We start from the raw sequence: 18,288 nt of genomic DNA on the forward strand, positions 1-18,288 counted from the left end.
GGCTGGCTTGAACTCCAAAACCAGCTACTATTTCAGCAACTTACAATTACCCATAAAATTCTCTTTCACACCGATAGGAGTCCTATTCTTAGTAGCATAGTATCTCCTTATATAAATCTTACTACCCTACGCTCAGCAAATAAATTACAAGTAACCATCCAGAAATCCCTTAATAAAGCCGGGCACTCCCTCTTTTCAAATTCCATGGATAAGATTTGGAACAAACTCCCCAGCAACCTAAAATTACTTTCATCCTTACCACTTTTCAAACACCAACTAAAACTACACCTTAAAGCACATTGGTTATGCCCATGTACTAACCCAGATTAACAGTAATCATGTGGCATACTGCCTTTATCCCCCTCTATTACCCACTAGTGTGCAAATACACCCTCCTCTTAAAAAACAAGAAGGTGAGTTCAACAAACCACAGAAGCCGAAGTGAAATCCAAAAAATACCTTTTACTGAAAACTTGTTAGCACTTTCGTGTGATGATATCCAAACACTTCTTCAGACAAGTTTTTTACATTTACAACCACTGTTTAAATATACGTCTCTATTAACACATTTATTCAATTACTTAAAAACAATTAAACCAATTTCTTAATTAGTTAAATCCTGCCCTGATGAAAAGTAATGCTGTATTAGAAACACAGTTTAAAAACAAATGCTATACTACATTAATTTATTAAATTAATTAAATTAAAAACCTAAATCTATATAAATTGATTGATACCATAATATATACCTTAATGTTTAACAATCATATTTACATTTTCTAACCATTGCAAGTCAAAATTATTGTATTACTTTTGTTATTTAAATTCTTATGTACAAAAATTGTTTGTAAAAATGAATAAATAAATAAATGAATGAATGAATAAACAATATCCCAACCTACATATATTAATATAAAACAGTTATTATTTAAAAAAAATATATATATATACATATGTTTATTTTATCTTATAAGGGCTTTTTGCTTTAATAAACATTTGATTGAACATGTTTCATTGATCCCAGGGTGGACATGTGCATTTGTTTTTAGTTGCCAAAGCAACTCGCATTCTTCTAACTTTAAATGCCATGGTCCTCCCCTGGGGTTTGTTCTTATTTTCTGCACAACGTTAAACACAAAACTGTGGTTAATGTTTTCTGAAATATGTTTTGCAAGTGCATTGGACATGGTTCGCCTAGAAATCGCATATGTGTGTTCATAAATACGTTGTTTTAGGTGCCTTTCGGTTTTTCCAAAATAGAATGCAGAACAGGCTGTACATGTAGCCAGGTATACTACTCCTTGAGTAAGACAATTATATTTCTCATTTATGTAGTATTTTACGCCTCTAATGGAAAATGTTGATCCAGTTTTTATATATTTACAGTAACTATAATGACCACACTTGAACATTCCCTTGTTAACTTTATATGTTCTAGTGGGAACTTCTAGTATTGTTTTCAGGGATGGAGCCTTTCTAAAAATTACTATAGGTTTTTGTCCTATGTTAATATTAGGATTTAGGCCTTGTTTTAGGAGTTCCCAGTTGTTATCTAGGATACGTCTAAATTCCACACTTAATTCATTAAATTGTGTGGAAAAACTAATATTGAAGTTCTTTTGTTGTTGTTGTTGTTCTTCTTGAATGATTCTAGAAGTATCATTGACTTCAGTCTCTACTATTCTGTCTAATGGGCTATTGCTATCATGTATTTTTAAAATGGGACCCAATAAACCAATAGACCTCTTTCTTGTTACTTCTTGAATAACTGAGTTTATTAATCTTCGAGGATACCCTCTATTCAGAAACATGGTAGTCAAGAAGTCACACTCTTCTAAAAGAACTTTCTTCTGAACACATCCTAGATGCTCGTACTACCTGGCTCTTAACAACCCCTTTCTTTTGAAAGGAAGGGTGGGAACTCGAAAAATGTAAAAATGAGTTACTGTAATGGGGTTTTCTATAAATGGAAGTAGTATATTTCATCTTTTCCATATCTTTTTTTATGTTGATGTCTAGAAAATTAATTGATGACACATTGAACTGATAAGTAAATTGTAAGAATGAAACAAAAGAGTTCATTTCGTCAATAAGTCTAATAGCGTTGTCTTTATTTGTTTTCAAGATCATTAGTATGTCGTCTTGGTATCGTGTGTACCAGACGACTGAATCTTTGAATATTTTTTGTGGGAACAAATAAGTATGTTCCCAAAACGCCATTACTGAGTTGGCAAAGGACCCCCCGCAAGGGGAGCCCATTGCCACTCCTGTTGACTGAAGATACAATTCATTTTTAAACATGAAAAAGTTATTTTTCAAGACCAATTCTAACAAACTTATAATCAGATCAATGTCTTCACCTGGCAAATGCTTGTTCAATAGAAAATCTCTAACCCATTCTGCACCCATTTCTTGTGGAATTGCTGTATATAGGTCCTTGACATCAGCTGTCAAGAACGCAAAATCAGCTTGAAATGGAATACTGTTTAATTTTTCTAGGACAAACCAAGAGTCCTTGCATATTTGTGACTCATTTTTAAGGACTTGTTTTAGTTTATTATCTACCCACTTAGCACAAGAGTAAGTTATGGACTGGCGTCCATCTATTATAGGCCTAAATGGGGGGTTATGAATGTTCTTATGCAGTTTAGGACCTCCGAAGATGACAGGAATCATAGGAGCTGGCATAGTTAAATACTGATATAATTCTGTGCCTATAGTGCCTTCAATATACAAGTCACTCAAAGAATTTTTTATTTTTTGATAAGACTGATTAAGTTCATTCTTTGAGATTTCTATATAGTTGTCACTTGATAACATTTCTTTTATCTGCTTCTCATAGTCATCTTCGTACATAAGGACAGCCCCCCCCACCTTTATCGGGTTTCATAACCCGGATATTATGTGCCTTTACTAGATCTATCAAATTATGCATTTCTATATTAATATGTTTTTGATGAAAAAACTCTTTATTCAGTGCTCTTAAGTGGATTTCTACTACTCTTTCAAAAACAAGAACACTGTTGTCTAATGGTGGGTTGTATGTGCTTGCCACTCGCTCTGTACTAAACACATTGTCACTATCCCCCAACAAGATTTTTAAGTTGAGCTTGCGAGTGTAAAGCTTAAGGTCACAAAGAACTTTAGCTAAATCTGGCTTATGTGGAAGTGAATAATTAAAGCCTTTTGCAAGCAATTCGACAAATTCAGTTGGAATCTCAAACAGTGTATAATTATGTATTTTAAAGTCATTACTGTCGCTTAGAGTAATAACAGGAAAAAGAACAGAGCCTGTCACCTCTTGCGGCGATTGAATGTTCTCCTGTTGTTGTTCTGATTCTTCTTCTGGGCATTCTTCCACCTGTTGTTGTAAACTACTGGCTGAAAACCCTGGTTAGTATAATCCACTCGGCCATTATTGCCTTGTTGTTGTCTTTGCTGGTTTAAATTTTGGATACGTTCACTTCTCCTATTTTGATTGCCGTCAGGGACCTCGCCATGCAAAACTTCATTGTTATTATTTGACCCAGCATTAGTTGTTATGTTGGCAGGTGTGTTTTCGTTAGTTGTGTCAACGTCGTCCGTTGAGAGGAAATGGAAATCATTGTGGGCTCTGTTGGATGGCGGGTCGGGGTACGCATTGCCATTAGCGTATGCCGTCATGTCCCTATTGATCTTCCGCTTCTTGGTTTCGCCAATTTTTATGAGAAGTGAGTCAATGCTGGAAAAGATTCTTCCGTAATCGTATTGATAACGATTAAAGTCTAAGTTAGCTTTAATTTCTTGCTCTAGGCTTTGTAATTGTTGCTCAAGAATCAGCATTTGTTCCATGTACTCTTTGATTAATATTTCAAGAAAGATGAGCCCTTGCTGATTAAAGAATGCAATGAGTGTCTTGTGGAAATCAGAGTTTCTTTTAACCCCCAAAGGGTATTTCCACTGCCTAAGACCCTTAGTTCAAACAAGAAAATAAAAATGACATCGTTTCAGCTTTAAAACTTTTTGATAACAGTTTATCCAAATATAAAAAATTACAGCTAGAGATCTTATATTTTAAAGAATGCATTGGTTTAAAGATTGTGCCTAAGGGTCTTAGGCAGTGGAAATACCCTTCGGGGGTTAAAAGAAACTCAGATTTCCACAAGACACTCATTGCATTTTTTAATCAGCAAGGGCTCATCTTTCTTGAAATATTAATCAAAGAGTACATGGAACAAATACTGATTCTTGAGCAACAATTACAAAGCCTAGAGCAAGAAATTAAAGCTAACTTAGACTTTAATCATTATCAATACGATTACGGAAGAATCTTTTCCAGCATTGACTTACTTCTCATAAAAATTGGCGAAACCAAGAAGCGGAAGATCAATAGGGACATGACGGCATACGCTAACGGCAATGCGTACCCCGACCCGCCATCCAACAGAGCCCACAATGATTTCCATTTCCTCTCAACGGACGACGTTGACACAACTAACGAAAACACACCTGCCAACATAACAACTAATGCTGGGTCAAATAGTAACAATGAAGTTTTGCATGGCGAGGTCCCTGACGGCAATCAAAATAGGAGAAGTGAACGTATCCAAAGTTTAAACCAGCAAAGACAACAACAAGGCAATAATGGCCGAGTGGATTATACTAACCAGGGTTTTCAGCCAGTAGTTTACAACAACAGGCGGAAGAATGCCCAGAAGAAGAATCAGAACAACAACAGGAGAACATTCAATCGCCGCAAGAGGTAACAGGCTCTGTTCTTTTTCCTGTTATTACTCTAAGCAACAGTAATGACTTTAAAATATATAATTATACACTGTTTGAGATTCCAACTGAATTTGTCGAATTGCTTGCAAAAGGCTTTAATTATTCACTTCCACATAAGCCAGATTTAGCTAAAGTTCTTTGTGACCTTAAGCTTTACACTCGCAAGCTAAACTTAAAAATCTTGTTGGGGGATAGTGACAATGTGTTTAGTACAGAGCGAGTGGCAAGTACATACAACCCACCATTAGACAACAGTGTTCTTGTTTTTGAAAGAGTAGTAGAAATCCACCTAAGAGCACTGAATAAAGAGTTTTTTCATCAAAAACATATTAATGTAGAAATGCATAATTTGATAGATCTAGTAAAGGCACATAATATCCGGGTTATGAAACCCGATAAAGGTGGGGGGGCTGTCCTTATGTACGAAGATGACTATGAGAAGCAGATAAAAGAAATGTTATCAAGTGACAACTATATAGAAATCTCAAAGAATGAACTTAATCAGTCTTATCAAAAAATAAAAAATTCTTTGAGTGACTTGTATATTGAAGGCACTATAGGCACAGAATTATATCAATATTTAACTATGCCAGCTCCTATGATTCCTGTCATCTTTGGAGTTCCTAAACTGCATAAGAACATTCATAACCCCCCATTTAGGCCTATAATAGATGGACGCCAGTCCATAACTTACTCTTGTGCTCAGTGGGTAGATAATAAACAAAAACAAGTCCTTAAAAATGAGTCACAAATATGCAAGGACTCTTGGTTTGTCCTAGAAAAATTAAACAGTATTCCATTTCAAGCTGATTTTGCGTTCTTGACAGCTGATGTCAAGGACCTATATACAGCAATTCCACAAGAAATGGGTGCAGAATGGGTTAGAGATTTTCTATTGAACAAGCATTTGCCAGGTGAAGACATTGATCTGATTATAAGTTTGTTAGAATTGGTCATGAAAAATAACTTTTTCATGTTTAAAAATGAATTGTATCTTCAGTCAACAGGAGTGGCAATGGGCTCCCTTGCGGGGGTCCTTTGCCAACTCAGTAATGGCGTTTTGGGAACATACTTATTTGTTCCCACAAAAAATATTCAAAGATTCAGTCGTCTGGTACACACGATACCAAGACGACATACTAATGATCTTGAAAACAAATAAAGACAACGCTATTAGACTTATTGACGAAATGAACTCTTTTGTTTCATTCTTACAATTTACTTATCAGTTCAATGTGTCATCAATTAATTTTCTAGACATCAGCATAAAAAAAGATATGGAAAAGATGAAATATACTACTTCCATTTATAGAAAACCCCATTACAGTAACTCATTTTTACATTTTTCAAGTTCCCACCCTTCCTTTCAAAAGAAAGGGGTTGTTAAGAGCCAGGTAGTACGAGCATCTAGGATGTGTTCAGAAGAAAGTTCTTTTTTAGAAGAGTGTGACTTCTTGACTACCATGTTTCTGAATAGAGGGTATCCTCGAAGATTAATAAACTCAGTTATTCAAGAAGTAACAAGAAAGAGGTCTATTGGTTTATTGGGTCCCATTTTAAAAATACATGATAGCAATAGCCCATTAGACAGAATAGTAGAGACTGAAGTCAATGATACTTCTAGAATCATTCAAGAAGAACAACAACAACAACAAAAGAACTTCAATATTAGTTTTTCCACACAATTTAATGAATTAAGTGTGGAATTTAGACGTATCTTAGATAACAACTGGGAACTCCTAAAACAAGGCCTAAATCCTAATATTAACATAGGACAAAAACCTATAGTAATTTTTAGAAAGGCTCCATCCCTGAAAACAATACTAGAAGTTCCCACTAGAACAATAAAGTTAACAAGGGAATGTTCAAGTGTGGTCATTGTAGTTACTGTAAATATATAAAAACTGGATCAACATTTTCCATTAGAGGCGTAAAATACTACATAAATGAGAAATGTAATTGTCTTACTCAAGGAGTAGTATACCTGGCTACATGTACAGCCTGTTCTGCATTCTATTTTGGAAAAACCGAAAGGCACCTAAAACAACGTATTTATGAACACACATATGCGATTTCTAGGCGAACCATGTCCAATGCACTTGCAAAACATATTTCAGAAAACATTAACCACAGTTTTGTGTTTAACGTTGTGCAGAAAATAAGAACAAACCCCAGGGGAGGACCATGGCATTTAAAGTTAGAAGAATGCGAGTTGCTTTGGCAACTAAAAACAAATGCACATGTCCACCCTGGGATCAATGAAACATGTTCAATCAAATGTTTATTAAAGCAAAAAGCCCTTATAAGATAAAATAAACATATGTATATATATATTTTTTTTAAATAATAACTGTTTTATATTAATATATGTAGGTTGGGATATTGTTTATTCATTCATTCATTTATTTATTCATTTTTACAAACAATTTTTGTACATAAGAATTTAAATAACAAAAGTAATACAATAATTTTGACTTGCAATGGTTAGAAAATGTAAATATGATTGTTAAACATTAAGGTATATATTATGGTATCAATCAATTTATATAGATTTAGGTTTTTAATTTAATTAATTTAATAAATTAATGTAGTATAACATTTGTTTTTAAACTGTGTTTCTAATACAGCATTACTTTTCATCAGGGCAGGATTTAACTAATTGAGAAATTGGTTTAATTGTTTTTAAGTAATTGAATAAATGTGTTAATAGAGACGTATATTTAAACAGTGGTTGTAAATGTAAAAAACTTGTCTGAAGAAGTGTTTGGATATCATCACACGAAAGCGCTAACAAGTTTTCAGTAAAAGGTATTTTTTGGATTTCACTTTGGCTTCTGTGGTTTGTTGAACTCACCTTCTTGTTTTGTTCGTGGTTTTTAACTCTTTGGAGTTACTTTTGGTGAATACACCCTCCTCTTAGCTAATATTGTAGTTTCTCATTTCCTTCCTACTTCATGAAACTTGCTCTGTACTTGTCTAAAACCCCTCTCCTGCTCCTGACACATTCATTGTCAGTGTTAGTATTAATGACACCTATGACATATTGCGTAAAGTTCTACAGGCATAATAACTAGATAGAAACCTTCATCCCTTCCTCACTCTTTTGTCTAATTATTGTCAAACTATATACCTCTGGTGCATGCTTCTCATATTACTGCTTAGCCAACACACTCACTTGTGCTGCTCTTGTGTTGTTTGTTCCTTCTATGCTATCCTAAAGCTACTTTGAATTTAATCATTCTTTTTAGCGTTTTTGTATCTTTGCTCCTTGAAGCTAGTTTTGACTAAATTATACCTTTTACTGTAATTGCATTTTTTAACATGTATTATTTTTTATGTAATAGTTTACTGTTTTGATTTACTTTGATCTGTATTCCTGCTACATTAGTTTAATTTTGGAGCTTATTTCCCCAGGCCTGTACTGAAAATGGGCATGTATCCAGTTAGACTAGCCCGGTCAACAAATGTAAAATAAAATAAATAAAAATAAATAATAAATAACTATGTACATGATGACTCAGAAGTTAGGACCTAACCTCTCTTCTACTCTCAATTTTAGGAAGGCCCTATGTCATCATTTTATGGGTACTACATTTAAAAGCAAAAAGTAAAGTTCTTGTGCCTATTGTTCATTTGGAGAATAGTTTTGAATCATTTTGTATAACACTAGGAACCAAAATGGGACAGTAGTCATTACCACCTGGATGTCAACAAAGTGATATGTTTGATTCCTTCAAGTCTTTTAATAATAATGAGTTCTACTAGACACTGGCAGCCTGAAGACAAGGTTAATGCAAGCTTGGAGATTAGCCATTTACATAGTCTGCTAGTCATCAAGTAATTTGATGAATTTTGCTTTGTAATTTACTAATAAATATAGTTTAGCTGTCATGTATAAGAAAAAAAAACTTGCAGCTCTAGCAGAATAAATGATAGAAAAACAGATTTTAGCAAACATAGATGGAAAAGTAGTTAAAACAACATAACTATGGTATGATAATCAGAGGTGAAGGCAAACAGTGCTGTACAAAGCTATTGATGCAGGTCTAGCTATTGTACTCTAACAGGTCTGATAGAACTGTATGCAGCCTTTCGCTCTATTAATTGAATGCAGTCTAATAGCACTGCATGTAGGTCTTGGCTCTGTCCAGCTAATGCACTCTAACAGGTCTCTCAGATCTAATGATTTTCTCTTGACTCATTATATATCTTGTTTCCATTATGTAATATTTACAGTCAAGATGGCACAATGGACATTGTCTCCAGTGAACAGGGATGTCGGGAGGCATACGCACTGTACTGATTTCAGTACAACTTCTTTAGAAGAGGGGTTAGCTTTTTTAATTAAAAAAAACACAGCGTTGGCTCCTTTAAGGATGCTAGTCACTCACATCACGTCATGTCCGGCTGGCTGCGAGCGGGAAAGTAGCTCGAATGGAGCAATCAGCAATCGTGAACAGCTGGCTGCAAGCGGGAAAGTAGCTTGAATGGAGCAATCAGATAAGGAAATTAGCTTGACTCGGGTGAATGTGTGTGTGTGTGTGTGTGTGTGTGTGTGTGTGTGTGTGTGTGTGTGTGTGTGTGTGTGTGTGTGTGTGTGTGTGTGTAAATTAGCTTGAATTGAGTGAATGTGTGTGTGTGTGTGTGTGTGTGTGTGGAAATGAGCTTGAATCGGGTGAATGTGTGTGTGTGTGTGTGTGTGTGTGTGTGTGTGTGTGTGTGTGTGTGGAAATAAGCTTGAATCGGGTGAATGTGAGTGGAAATTAGCTTGAATCGGGTGAATGTGTGTGTGTGGAAATTAGCTTGAATCGGGTGAATGTGTGTGTGTGTGTGTGTGGAAATTAGCTTGAATCGGGTGAATGTGTGTGTGTGTGTGTGTGTGTGTGTGTGTGTGTGTGTGTGGAAATTAGCTTGAATCGGGTGAATGTGTGTGGAAATTAGCTTGAATCGGGTGAATGTGTGTGTGTGTAAATTAGCTTGAATCAGGTGAATGTGTGGAAATTAGTGTGTGTGTGTGTGTGTGTGTGTGTGTGTGAAAATGCCTCCCCACGTAATACACCTGCTGGCTACAGGTGTTTAGGCTCACTGGTGAGAACTGAAGTTGTATTCCCCAGCTGTGGTGGGAAGTGAAAACTGAAGTTGTATTTCCCCCATTATTGTTTTTGTTGTTTGTCCAGGTTTTTTGTGCTAAGGTGTGAAGTGAGAACTGAATTTGTATTCCCTCATTATTGGCTTTGTTTGTCCAGGTTTTTTGTGCTAAGAGGTTGAGAGCTATCTAATAGTCATTAAGTTTCAGTCTTCCTATTTTTCAAACTGCTGATTTAGCATAGTGGTATGTTGTACTGACTGTAATGCATATGGTTCGGGGTTCAAGACATGCATGGTGGTAACAAAGCATTTTGTTCTAGCAACTTTCCAAAATTATATAGGCAATGTTGAAAATGTGTCCCTGGTTTTTGGGCTTTTGCCCCCCCCCCCCCATAAATGTTGGCTTTTTCCAGATTTCTTGTGCTGCAAAGTTCAGAGATACAGCTGAGTGTCGAGTACATTTTACAAGGAGTTGAGAGCTGCAGGGGAACTAAAGTTTAGTGCTGCTTATGCTGAGTCTGCTTGTATTGTTAATAGCACAACAGGTAGTGTACTTGCTTTTGATGCAGAAGACTGTGGGTTCTTCTCCCAGAGTACGCAGATGCATTGCTGATAACTGTACTGTGTTGTAAAGGGGGGATGGATGCTGTAGTCCTTTTTGATGAAGATATCTAGTAGCAGCTATGAACCTGTTATCAGTTTGCCATCCATTCTCTATTGCAATATTACTAGAGTATCATTTTTTTAATGCAACATAGGCAATTTATTCCTCAAGGGCAACAGGCACTTTATTTGTAGATGAAACAATGAAATATAAAGTTGTTTGCTAGCAGCAACCTCTTCATTAGTTACAGATTTCTTTAATGTGGAATTGTGTAGATGGCTTTTATAGTTCAGAGATTGTGCATATTTACTGATACTGGTGGACTGTAGAAGTTTGAGTAGACTTTTATGATGGAAATGTTCTGAAGTGGGCTATTTTGTCATTATTGGTGCATGCATTTTGTTTCATTGTTTACTGGAAAAATGTTCAAAACAATACATTTGAAAAGTTCTCTAACAACTATACTGTATTGTACAAGGAATATAATTTAATACAATCAGGAAGGTGTATCAAAGAGCACGTGTATGTTTCATGTGCAAGGGGCCTATTATTTGAAAACAGCCCAAAGTTAATCTTTATCTGCCACTGGCAAAATGTATTTTCTTTGAATGTGGGTTTCAATGCTGTTTCAATGAATGTGAGTTTTAAGGGCAGAGAAGTTTTAATGCTAAGTCCAGTTTCATTGTGAGACTGCATTGCTTTGTTTAGCAGATATTTATTGGTGTTCATGCTGTAAAATGCAAAATAAAACTTTTCTGGCAAATCATTTAGGAATGAAGTCACTAAATAATGACAGACATTAAGTTTCAGACGTCATAGCCTTCAGAAAAATGCATGCTAAAGCAAGACCTGTTATTCTATCAACTGTCTTAAGTTTATACAAGATCAATTTTTAGTACTGTTTGTCTGTTTCCCCAATATATTTGGCCTTGTCCAGATTTCCTGCATTAAGAGGTTGAGAGGTACGTGCAAATAAATCACTTTATAGAATTAGGAATATCCAAACCTCCCAACTGTCCGCAATTTTGGCTCAAAATGTTGCTCTCCCCCTAATAATCCCTCTGCAAAATAGCAATATTGGAAAAAAACGTGGAGGGTTTACAATTATAAATAACTGTAATGATCAGAGTTATACATTACTTTTATTTCAGAAATGCATGTAGATTCTCTAATTTTGTCAGATGCTCAAGTTAACAGTGCTCATATTAAAATGGTGTCCCTTCTTTGACAGGTTCCCAGCTGTATTGTCTGGCAATTTTATATTTTTGCATCACATTTTTGGTCCGTTTTTCATAAAATTGTGTTTTTCTGGCAAATTAGTGGCAAATCGTTAAAGACTGAAGTTAGAAAATAAAGGCAGACATTTGAGTTTCAGATTTCATACCTTTCAGAAAATTTGTACTAATGCAAGACCTACTACTATTCTATTATCTTTATAAGTTTATAAGAGCAATATTTAAAAAATAAGTCTTTATTTTTGGACCTTTGCCTCAGTTTTATTTATGGGTTTGTTGCTCTAAGAGGTTGAGGTATGTGTGTGTGTGTGTGTGTGTGTGTGTGTGAGGTAGGTGGGTAGCATACCTCTCAACTGTCCAAATTGTGCAGAATGCCCAGATTTTTGCCCCATATTTTTTGTCTGTTCCTCATAAATTTTGTGATTTTCTAGAAAATCATTGAAGGCTGAAGTTGCTAAATAATGACAGACATTTGAGTTTCAGACTTCATGTGCTTTAGAAAAATTCATACTAGCACAAATCCTGTTATTCTACCAACTTTCTCATTCTAGCACAAATCCTGTTATTCTAGTAACTTTCTAAGTTCACGAGAACATTATTTAATATCTGTCCTTGTTTATTTTAGGCTTTTTCCATATTTCTTGCACTAAGAGGTAGGTGGGGGTGTGTGTGTGAATGAAACACCCTAGTTAGGGGTAGCAGGTGGTTAGTAATTTACTCAAGCTCAAAGCCTGTACCTTAGCTGCAGAAAACAAAAGCATGAATCCTCTACCCCAACTACCATGCTGCATTTTTCAAAGAACTGACTTTCAGGTTCATTTCGAATTCAAGGATCCGAGTTTTGAGTGAATCTATATTATATTACTGAAGAGGCATTACAGCGAATGCCTCTTCATCGACACTAAAAGAGCGAACCGTGAATTACGAGAATGGCCGTAGCTTGGCTGGGGAGGGGGGTAGCAGTTTGAGAGCTGTGAGTACAAATTTGAAAATCCTAGCTCCACCCCTGCCAGTGAAGTTATCTTTTCAAGCAAAAAACTGTTATCACCTATTTTGCTTACATCATTTGTGGAAAAGTGACTTAGAACATTATATCATGAACCTAAAGTAACAGGTAAGATGCTATATACTTTATAATATTTCTAAATATGGTGCAACACTAAACAACGTAAGTGCACTTATGCCCTCTGGATGGAATAAAAATTAGTTTTGGCTCCTCTAAGTATAAAAATGGTTTCCTAACATTGATTCTTCTCGGGTTTTGCACTGTCTGATGTTCCCAGTTCTTCTCTTAGCATCCTCCCTGCACAAAAGACACAAGCCACAAGCAATGGTGTTTGCATCATCCTGCTATAAAACAAAATGTTAGCCTTCTTTGTTTGGCTCTACAGATCCTCCCGCAGTACCATCAAGTTCATTCGTACAAGGATACTAAACCTGCCATCCCACATCATTCTTAAAACTTTCAGCAGCAGGCCAAAGAGGAAAGAAATCATGCACTTCTGTGACAGGCAGCATGATGAAGAAGGTGACTGCTATTTTTTTAATAATTTAAGAATTTGTTTATTGTTCCTACTTGGGGTATCAGACTTTCTGTGGCAGTGAGGGAGAAAGTACTGGGTTTCAGGGTGGCTTGATTTTAATCAATAGCTCTGATGAAGTCCGATTGAAATGGATGAAAAATGTGGTGATCAAGTTAAGTCTTTGTGCTTTGATTTTTTGCTCTGGTTCTTCAATAAACGGGTTTATTATTATGGAATAGATATTCCTTGTCGGATTTACTTTTACTGCATTCCCATAGTATAATTTATTGGTTTTGGAGGCTGGTGACTTGTTCATTTACTGATGGTTGTTTCCATTAAGGATTGTTGATTTTAACACTCTCTGGTCAGCTGATGGAGTAATGCTTCTGTGGATGTCACTGTTACTACATGAGTATGAAATGTTGAGGGTCTTCAGAACTAATTTAAAGAGCTATCACACTTAACAGGAATTCTATTTTCGCTAGCGCTCCATTCCTCATGCATGAGGCATTTATGCAGTTGTTAACATGCTCTAGTTTGCCTTTCCATGTTTTGTTTCTCTACTACAGAACTGAGAAGAACAATGCTTTTAGGAAAATTGTGCTCAGGACCGTAAAAAGATAGGGAGTCTGGACTTTTAGTTGTGAATCCAAATGTGTTCCTGTATGTCAGTTGAAATGTAAGAAATCCACCTTTCCATCAGACTTTCATTCTAATAAATCCTTATTTATGTAAATGAGTCTAGAGAATGAGATCTCTGCCCATGGTAGGAGGGCAGTGCATGACCTGAAAAGTTCCTATTAGCTTATATATATGAATTATACATTGAAAATAATCTAAGACACATGACGATGTCAGTACTTCTGTAAAGTCAGGTTTCATTTAAATGTAGTTTGTTAGATGAAAATACTGTATTCTCTTTGCATAAGTCTAGAAATGCAGCCATATTAAACCTGGACTCTACGTTTTGTATGCAGTGTCAGTGAATGCACTTTCAGTCAGTGAACATAACCTTTAATCAAGAATAAAATGTGCTAAGAGAATGTATAATACACTGAGTACAAACATATCATGTTTAGATGGTATGAGGCTTGGGAACCAAGGTTAAAGAGGTGTGTAAAAATTTACAGGGTTTTGGTATTACTAGAAGATACTGCAAACACAGTTCATTTGGAATGATATGTAGAAAATCTTTGTAGTGCAGTCCTCAGACATTTGGTAGAGACACTCAGGAGTGAGTGCAGAAGTCAGGTCAAATATCCAGAATTAAATAATATTAATTATATTATTCAGGAGGAAAGGAATATGAGTGCAGAATCTATGGGCATAGTTATCAGCACTGTTAATGGAGACAGTAAGATTTGGCATTCTGAGTACAGAATTTACCACTGTTAATGGAGACAGTAAGATCTGGCATTCTGAGTACAGAATTTACCACTGTTAATGGAGACAGTAAGATCTGACATTCTGAGTACAGAATTTACCACTGTTAATGGAGACAGTAAGATTTGGCATTCTGAGTACAGAATTTACCACTGTTAATGGAGACAGTAAGATTTGGCATTCTGAGTACAGAATTTACCACTGTTAATGGAGACAGTAAGATCTGACATTCTGAGTACAGAATTTACCACTGTTAATGGAGACAGTAAGATTTGGCATTCTGAGTACAGAATTTACCACTGTTAATGGAGACAGTAAGATCTGACATTCTGAGTACAGAATTTACCACTGTTAATGGAGACAGTAAGATTTGGCATTCTGATTACAGAATTTACCACTGTTAATGGAGACAGTAAGATTTGGCATTCTGAATTTTTACCAATTTACCAACAGTATAATGAGTGCAGAAGCTACAGACATTAACACTGGATTCAGTTATTGTTGATGTCGACCTCTACTGTACATAATAAAACATTCTTAACTGAACTACAGTGTATTCTGAAAGGTACAAGAAGATTTACCACATAAAGGAGAGACTGGCACCTGTTCAGCACTGGGTAATTAAAAGATAAGGACATTAATTCCAGCCTCATTCCAGTTTCTTTCAGTTGTTAAAAGTTCATTCCAGTATTCTACAGTCCTATTAATTCTTACAACTTTATTTATTATTATTATTATTACACACACACACACACACACACACACACACACACACACACACACACACACACACACACACACACACACACACACACACACCCCCCCCCCCACACCCATGCATGCACGTACACATGCACACACATCTATACTTGATATACTTTCTCTGCTGTTGCAGTTCATGTTTTTATTTAATAACCTGGAAACTTATATGGTGGCAATCATGACAGCATTTTTGAATGATGTGTTTTTAAGTCAAAGATTACTCTTACAAGCAAGATTCAAGTAGTAATCATCAGGAAACTGGCTCTGCATGTGTAGTATGCCTTTACTGTACTATTTAGCAAAATGGTCTTTATGACTGAACTACCTTTATCCTGAATTTATACATACATTAAACCAGGAGTAGGGGATTTATTAGGCAATGTGGCCTGCCCAGATATTGAAGTTAGCAATAATAAAAACAACTAAGCAACATCCAGATATTAAATGTATTTAAATAAATCAATATCAGCACATTTATTCCTTCTCTAGCACTGAAGACAGATCTTCAAAAGAACTGCAATAAGAATACAACAAATACGTCAGTTAAATAAAACTACAGGTAAAAAAGCACCCAATTATATAAGAACATTAAAAATGCAACCAATAAAAGTTGCACTAGCTAACTAAATATCTCCAATAACCTGTATTATTATATCCTCTAGGGTAAACAACATGTTTTAATAAATACATTCTTCTTCTTCTTCTTTCATAATATATATTTACTCTTGTATGCCCACTATTGTTACTTACAGATTTCTCCAAAACTCTAGAATGAAGTCACTTATTTAAATTGAATGTTTTTTCCAGAAATGTATACAGCAATGCTACTTTTTATACACCTTTTTTCATATCTTTGACAAACCCAAAGTTGAACTTTGTTCTCTGGAGCATACTGCATACACACATACATGCATACATACATAATGTGATCAATATTTACTAATGCAAATTGTTAAAACAGCCCCAGCAGTAAGAAGCAATGAAAGTAAAATCACAATCAATGCATGGATGTCTTAAACAAGAACACCGCATTTCATGTAAAATATCAGCAAGTCACAGCTGGAAGCAAAGCAGAAGGCAGGAAATTTAGGGTCACAGCCTCTCAAATTCAGTGTTTAGTGTTGCAGCACTGTGATAGGGCTTACTGCCTTTCTGCAGCCAGTCTCACATCAAAGATAAACTCTTGCAACTTCTCAATATCAGACTTTCTCCACTAGGAATTTTCATACCTTGATGACCTTCTTGTTCACCTTATAACCTATGAGGACCTTGTAGCTGCCTATGATGCTCAGCCTTGTCACCGTACCCGATACTAACAGCATCTGGTCACTGTCTATTTGATCACTCCTCCCAGGTCCTGTGGTATTGTCTTTACTCTCTCTGGGTCCTCAACTCATGAGGCTTTACCATTACTCTTGTTCTAGTATTGTCAATAAAGCTTACAACTACACTCTGTACTAGCACTGATTCATAGGTAAATTTCTCCAGTTCCTCTTTAGAACATTCAGGGGACAAAGGTATATTTACTGGTGTGCCCACCGAGTCTGTACTCTTTATATTAACTTGCCAATACATATGGTCATCATTTCTGCAAGATTTCACACTTCTATTTCCTGCCCCCCCCCCCCCCCCCACAAAAAAAAAAAAGCCATGCTGGGAAGAAATAGCTCTTTCACTCTTTCAGAGGCTTTGAAACTCATTAAGAAGAGTATATTTTTCTTGCAGGGATTTCAATTTTCTTCTTCTTCTACTGTACCACTTTCACAAGTGAAGCTGGATATATTACTCATGATGTTATGTACAATTCCTTTTGCTCACAGCTAATGCAAAGGAATGCCATCCTTCTCTGGAAATCCTTACAAAAGCCCTGGCACACTCAGATTTCTTCACTCTTTACTTGAATACTGTGTACTGGGTATGTATTATTTAACAACCAATCATTTGAAGAATAGGAATGAAGCTTACAAATGACTCACCTTCAGTTATAGCAATTTGGATATAATTGGCCTACCCAACATATTTGATGAATTTCCCAATAAAGTGTAAAGGGGGTCTTTATAGCCAGAAGCAATTCAGACTGAAAAAATTGTGCATCTCTTCAGGAGTCTCTTGTATACCAGGAAGTCAAATATTCCCTCTTTATGCCCTAACCCACCAACCTTAATTTTCTATTTTATCCAGACTCTTTCTAGCTCATTTATTCTTTTATCATGAATGTCTGTTGGTGAGAGTTTCACCATTAGCTGTAAATGATCACCTATTCCAAGGAGCACATATCTTCCTGCTGTCTATGAACCACCACTGAAGGCTACTTGTTTTCTCTATCACTATCTCAAGCATTGTATTAGTGTTCTGCATCATTTCCTTGTCAGACAGTTTGTCCAGGGAGACATCATCCTGTTTTTCACAGTTTCAGCTCTGCTATTTAATTATCAGTGCTTCTATACCCAGCAAATGATCAATTAAACACAGAAAATGGATGAAGCAAATGCTGGGTCTCACTGAAAGTCACCCCGCTATATATATATATATATATATATATATATATATATGGATCATAGGAAGTTACTAGGCTATTAGCCCTGAGGCCCTTACAAGCTTAGGCAAGAATTTAGCCCATGTTCCAACAAGTCAACACCCTATGCCACTGTCCAGCAGGGACACAGGTGGAATCCCAGCGGTATATTTTCTGTTCCCCCAACCAGTTATCCAGGTTGGTCTTAAAAAGGTTTAATCAGATACTCTGCTTTACATGGAGAGGGCATCTATTCCACAAAAGGGAGAGTCTCTGGGACACATATCTGTCCTGCCAAAAAGACCTAATGATGTCACAGACCAGAATGAGGTTACATGCTTGGGTTACTCCAGTGTAGCTTGACTTGTGGATATGCAGCAGTGCCATCAGGTGGGGTCTGATATTTCTCTGTAT

This window comes from Protopterus annectens, chromosome 7.part0 (assembly GCF_019279795.1).
Source record: "Protopterus annectens isolate FY-2018-M chromosome 7.part0, PAN1.0, whole genome shotgun sequence".
NCBI classification, from domain to species: domain Eukaryota; kingdom Metazoa; phylum Chordata; order Ceratodontiformes; family Protopteridae; genus Protopterus; species Protopterus annectens.